Genomic DNA, 7,010 nt, shown 5'->3' with positions numbered 1-7,010 from the left:
GACACTGCTTAGGCCGCTTACCGGTCTTGCAGTTAGAGTAGAGTGGTGAGATTTTGGAGCAACAGGAGGTGGCCACGAAGATGTCAAGACGTTGTGCAGCGCCAGGTTGTGGGAAACTAGATTTCTTGCATTTGCTTTTCAAGGATCCCAGCATTAAGAAAGAGTGGCTGAAGTTTATTTTTAATGAAGTCCCGGGTCGCGTCGGTAAGAAAGTGTTTGTTTGCTCGCTTCATTTTACTGATGATTCTTTCACAAACTAGACACAGTTCAAAGCAGGCTTTGCAGAGAGACTTAAATTAAAAGTTGATGCAGTGCCAACTATATTGGACCCGACAGTGGTGTCGCAACAAACAAGTGTGAATATCCGTGTTAATTGTTTTGCTTCGTATGTTACAGACTGTTAGACGTGTACTGAGTATTTGATTTGATCCTAATGATTTTAGATGCTCGTGTATTAGTTTTAATGCACAGGGATCTCTAAACAGCATTTATTTTATAGTTCTGTTGGCATGATGGCACAATTGCCACAGATGCACCTAAAGAGTATTGATATCAATTTGTTTAGACAATCTCTTTCCTTTTAAATGAAAACATGACTCATTGTAATGAACAATGCATGCGTTTGTCACTACAATAAATATATGATGAAAGATGATTATATGACAAACGACAGTGCGACAAACACCAGTGAATATATCCTGTATACGTTTACATGTTGCATGGTACATGTTACATGTACATGTTGCATGGTAATATATCCTGTATACGTTTACATGTTGCAACTGTTTCACAGTTATAAATGTGATAGCACCATGTATTTACACTTTATTTGGTACTGTCATGCGTTACTCAGCATTTGTAAAACACAGAAATGTTTCACCATTGGAAAATGCCCCAACTATGTAACAAGATACACACCGTTGTGTCACAAAAATTAGCATTTGAATCAGAGGCACAAAAATTTTGGATAGAAAATGACCAATAATTCCTAAATTATGTCTACTTTTAATGAAAAAAATCACACTAACATTATAAGTGGACCTCAAGGAACATTATAAAATAAAATAAAAATATTTTATCTACAGGCAATCTATCTACAGGAGTCTGCAGTTGCGTGTAAGTGTGTTTATTTCATTCTTTTACTTTGTTGAAGAGTGGTATTCATTGCTAGACTTGTGCTGTTTGTTTACTGTCTTGAACTCGCGTCGCTTATACGTAGGTTGGTGTGTGTGTGCTATATTGTTTTGACTTGTCCCAGGTTATTCACTGCTAGATTTAGCGTTGATCATCCAGTGTGTGTAAAACTATCGTGGTTTTTAGTGTTTATTAACAGTGCTTCACTTGTTTTAAGTGGTAGCCCTTGTGTAAAGCCCTCCTCATGTGAAGACCTACTTGTGTAAAGACCAGCGAGTCTACCTGTGTGAGTCCACCGAGCAAGGACACCGACAAGGCGCCACTCAACATAGCACTTAAGTATCTTGTTATTGTATCTCTTATTATTTTCCTTCTGTATACTAACATGTCTACTTCATGAATAACACATGCCTTCAAGCACATCCCTGTTATCTGTTACAGACCGTTTACACGATATCGATGCAAGACCAAACGCAACCCACACAACCTACGGCCACTTTGCACTTCAGCACCTGCTCCACTCTCTTTCTCAGTGGGACTCTGGAACTGCCAGTCAGCTGTGAAGAAAGCTGACTTGATTCCAACCTTTGCCACGCAGTCCACCCTCAGCATCCTGGCACTGACAGAAACATGGATACGTCCAGAGGATACAGCAACACCTGCTGCTCTCTCCAACAACTTCTCCTTCTCTCACACCCCTCGACACACCGGTAGGGGTGGGGGAACAGGTTTGCTCATTCATAACAACTGGACTTTTTCAACACACTCTTCACTATGTAACAATACTAGTTTTGAAATCCATGCTATTACTACAATGCAACCCACAAAAATACATGTTGTTGTCATCTATCACCCTCCAGGTCAGCTGACAAACTTTCTTGAGGAGTTGGATGTCCTGCTGTCCTCCTTGCTGGAGGATGGTAGGCCACTTGTGGTTCTTTGTGATTTCAACATACACCAAGACAAGCCCCAGGCCACTGAATTGAATACTCTCCTGGCCTCATTTGAAAACTACACACCACAGCAACTCACAGATCGGGCAACCAGCTGGACCTCATCTTTACACGTAACTGTACCAACTCAAATATTCTTGTTACTCCTTTACATGTCTCTGATCACTACTTTGTTCAGTTCAACATGACCCTCCCATCTACATTAAAACAGACTCCACCATTGGTTTCCTTTCGCTGTAACCTCCGTTCCCTCTCACCCTCTCGCCTTTCCACTGCTGTCACTACATCTTTTCCTACACAAAATGTATTTACCATGCTTAATGTAAACACTGCCACAGACACACTAAGCTCTACTTTAACAACCTGTCTAGACAACATCTGTCCTATCTCCTCTAGGCCAGCACGTGCTACACCACCCAGCCCCTGGCTGTCTGACGTCCTTCGTGAACATCGGACTGACCTCAGGGCAGCTGAGAGGAGATGGCGGAAATCTAAAGATCCAGCAGATCTAGGTAAATATCAGTCCCTGCTTCCTACTTTTTCAGATAACGTTAAATCTGCAAAAACCTCCTATTACCAGAACAAGATCAACAGCACCACAGACACTCGCAGCTTGTTTAGAACATTCAACACACTTCTCTGCCCTCCCCCTCCACCGCCTGACACATCACTGACAGCAGATGTCTTCACCACATTTTTTACTAATAAGGTTACAACCATCAGCAATACATTCTCAGCACCACACCTTGTCAAACACCTGTCTCCTGTATGCAACTCTTCTGTCTCTATGTTCTCTCCTCTGACTGACACTGAGGTCTCTAAACTCCTCCTCTCCAACCACCCCACTACCTGCTCCCTTGACCCCATTCCTTCTCACCTTCTCCAGGCCATTTCTCCATCCATCCTACCTGCACTCACACACATAATTAACACATCTCTACTTACAGGCACTTTTCCCACTAAATTTAAGCAGGCTCGAGTAACCCCGCTGCTGAAGAAACCCGCACTTAATCCCACACAAATAGAACACTACAGACCAGTCTCTCTCATCCCATTCATGGTGAAAACACTTGAAAGGGCAGTTTTCAATCAAATCTCTGCCTATCTCTCACAGAACAAGCTGCTGGATGACAATCAGTCAGGCTTTAAAAGTGGACACTCCACTGAGACTGCCCTGATGTCTGTCACTGAGTCGCTGAGACAGGCGAAAGCTGAATCCAGATCATCAGTCCTGATTCTGCTGGACCTTTCTGCAGCCTTTGACACAGTCAACCATCAGATCTTACTCTCTACCCTCTCCTCGCTGGGCATCATAGGAACTGTGCTTGACTGGTTTAATTACTATCTCTCAGGTAGGTCCTTCAAGGTAGCCTGGAGAGGTGAGGTATCCAAGCCACATCAGCTACTTACTGGGGTACCTCAGGGATCAGTGCTTGGGCCACTTCTCTTCTCTATATACACAACATCACTGGGACCCATCATTCAGGCACATGGTTTCTCTTACCACTGCTACGTTGATGACACGCAACTCTACTTGTCTTTCCAGCCCAACGACACCACAGTGACTGCTCGAATTTCTGCCTGCCTGGCGGACATCTCGGCCTGGATGAAGGAGCACCATCTGCAACTCAACCAAGCTGGGTGCAACTACAGTAACGCCTTTCAAATCGGTCAGAAATCTAGGGGTAACCATCGATAACAGACTAAATTTCACAGACCACATCTCAAAGACCGCAAGATCATGTAGATTTACACTCTACAATATCAGGAAGATAAGACCCTTCCTCTCTGAACATGCCACACAACTGCTTGTCCAGTCACTTGTCATAACTAGACTGGACTACTGTAATGCTCTCATTGCAGGCCTCCCTGCATGTGCAATTAGACCCCTCTAAATGATCCAGAATGCAGCAGCACGTCTGGTCTTTAATGAACCAAAGAGAGCACATTTTACACCACTCCTTGTCTCTCTCCACTGGCTGTCGGTTAATGCACGTATCAAATTCAAGGCTCTCATGCTGGCATACAGAACAGTCACTGGGTCTGCTCCAGCATACCTAAAATCATTTATGCAGAGCTACGTGCCCACTAGAAGCCTGTGGTTGGCTAAGGAACATCGCCTTGTTGTACCAACACAAAGAGGCACCAAAACACTTTCCCGGACTTTCAGCTTCATCGTACCACGTTGGTGGAACGACCTTCCCAACTCCATCCATGAAGCTGACTCACTCTCTGTCTTCAAAAAACGACTAAAAACACATCTTTTCCATGAGCACTTAACTAGTCATTAAATAAATAAATAAATAAATAAATAAATAATTTCTGTTGCACTTTATTCTGTTTTGAATACTATTATGATGCTAGTGATACTTTGTAATACAGCACTTTTCATACCACTGTCTCCTATGATGATTCGCTCATGTTTTCCTCTTTTGTAAGTCGCTTTGGATAAAAGCGTCTGCCAAATGAATAAATGTAAATGTAAATGTAAATACAATTCATGACACCTTTAATTGGAAAACACTCTGGGCTATAAATCATTAAATGAGATATGATTAATTCTAAATTTACATACCAGTTCTCGTATCTGCACAAAACGTGGTCAAACTCCACACATGCAATCCATATGCATCCTTCAAAAATGATCCATAACAAACACTCAGTTTTAACATACAACTCTTCTGAATACAGAATGCAATTTAGGCATCATGCTCTAGCTTGATTATAACTGCACATGTAATTGTACTGAGTGACACAAAAGTGATGCCTACACTATGACTGTCAGGGTATGTGAGGGAAAGAGGCGGGAGAGTGACGATCTAAATGCAGAACTGTAATTATAAACAACAGAAGAGGATACAACGATGAAAGAAACTATTAAAAGAAGAAGGTAACAAACACTACAGCAGTATACTGGGTAATCACACATTACATACAAACAAGAACCGACACAGGAACAAAGAACAAGTGGGTATATATACATATGGACTAACAAGAAGACTAGGAACACCTGGTATACAATCAGGAGGGAAAGCAGGAAAACAGACATGAGAATGATTACAAAACACTTTCAAAATAAGAGTCCTTGGGAGAAAACATAAGAATGACGTGACATAACATAATCATAAAAATATAGCTTTAGCAAGATGTTCATCTCCAACTGCATGAAATGCATTGATATTTGCCTTTTAATGTGCTTTAAATTTGTCAATTGTTTTCTTTAATGAGATGTGCTTTGTCACTCAGCCTGCCTGTTGCTAATCTATAAGAGGATATGTTGGTTACTCACCCATTTAATTATACAGGTGAAAGAACTGTGCCAGGCATGGTGTCAGTCCAGAGAAGCTCTGGCAAGGCTCTGGAGCAACCAAAGAGTCAAGCTTTATCTGTAGGAGACAAAGCTGTTTACAGGAAGGTGGCCCAGCATCCATGCCCGTGGTCATCCCCCGGTGACATCATTTATTCATTAAATTCCGGCATCTCATCCAATCATGATCTAGCCCATGCCTTATAAGATCTCATAGCTGTACCTCATTGCTTGTTATGCCGCATTGCTTTCATCCACCACCACCCCAACACCTCCAGTTTAGGTCCCGTCCTGCTGTAAGGGATAAGCTCCTCTCCCCTGCCATCATCACCTTCCGGCAGGATCTGATGGATCGAGCGAGAATCCTGATGCTGAACCACAGGACGGGGCCAGTGGTGTAAGTGATGTCAGAAGAGGTGGGCATACTTTGAATTTATGAAGGAGGTAGTAATTTTCACTTTAACGGGTTATCTTGTGTTACCATATATAGCCTACATAAAAATGTATGGTTATTTGTTTTATTTGTGTACTATAATGTGCTTTTCTGTGTATAGTGAAATTGTTTTCCTACTTAGAAATATAAATTGAAATGATTTGATATCATGAGAAAAAGGCACCACTGACAGCAGTATAAGGCAAAAAAAAAAAAACAACAAAAAAACAGATATTTTATATAATTACGGGACACAGTTGTCCAGCATCTGCGAAGAGCATGAAAAATTAGCACTTGTGCAATAACATGCTGTATTTTCACAAAGTTAGGCACTGTAAATGTCCCGTCCCTTACTGAAACGGAAAATATAATTGGTTAGCAAATATCTAATCACGTCTGAAATAAATGTTCTGATTGGTGGATCAGCTTAGTCGGACTGTCTGTCTTGCCTGTGCCATCAGTTGTGCTCCCACCTACCACTACACCGTGTGCGTTTAGAGAGAATCGCTGTACACTTTTTTAAATAAAATCAAAAACACAATTCATTCAATGGTGCATCATGTTTGTAGACTGTAGAAAGTTCTGGGTCAAAAGACTACTCATTGTTCTGGCGGCCACACTTATATTAGGTGGGCATATGCAAAATCCTAAGAAAGATAGGTGGACATACGTTGTATGACTGTGTATGCCCTAGACTACTAGTGGAGGGGGCTTACTCCAAGTGAAACTAATCTATAACTAACTCATGTTATTCCCTACTATCGAATCTCTGAGAGAATGACACCTCCCTCTTTGGGCCATAATGTGGCAGATACATCTACTAAAGCAAATAAAGAACATATTTTGACAAACAGAGTCATTTCTTTCAAGATCGGATTTGTTGTTGGAAGGTTTATTTTGTATGTACATTGAAAAAAAAAGTAAATTTGTTAGTTCATCATGATTTTGGGTGGAATTGGCAGCTGAATCCAAAAAGTGTCTGTTCATTCCACAATTTGTCTCAGGCTATGTTCGGAATTACATACTGACATACTACTCTTTAGTATATAGTAGGTATACTGTGCACTCTGTATGCATAGAATACCTGGATGACCTACTTCATACACAAAAGTGAGCAGTATACAACAAAGCTCACATAGCGCAAAATACTGTACACCACAATGAAATGTGTGCATCTTGGCCT

At 41.4% G+C, this 7,010-nt stretch overlaps 1 pseudogene; it reads left to right on the top strand.

Moving 5' to 3' along the window:
• The first annotated feature begins 1,609 nt into the window (after positions 1-1,609).
• On the top strand, positions 1,610-3,231 carry LOC127446291 (uncharacterized; annotated as a pseudogene).
• Positions 3,232-7,010: the final 3,779 nt, after the last annotated feature.

The sequence above is a fragment of the Myxocyprinus asiaticus genome, chromosome 1 (assembly GCF_019703515.2).
Source record: "Myxocyprinus asiaticus isolate MX2 ecotype Aquarium Trade chromosome 1, UBuf_Myxa_2, whole genome shotgun sequence".
Lineage (NCBI taxonomy): Eukaryota > Metazoa > Chordata > Actinopteri > Cypriniformes > Catostomidae > Myxocyprinus > Myxocyprinus asiaticus.
The sequence above is the reverse complement of the archived record's forward strand: the minus strand, read 5'-3'. Positions and strand labels throughout refer to the sequence as shown.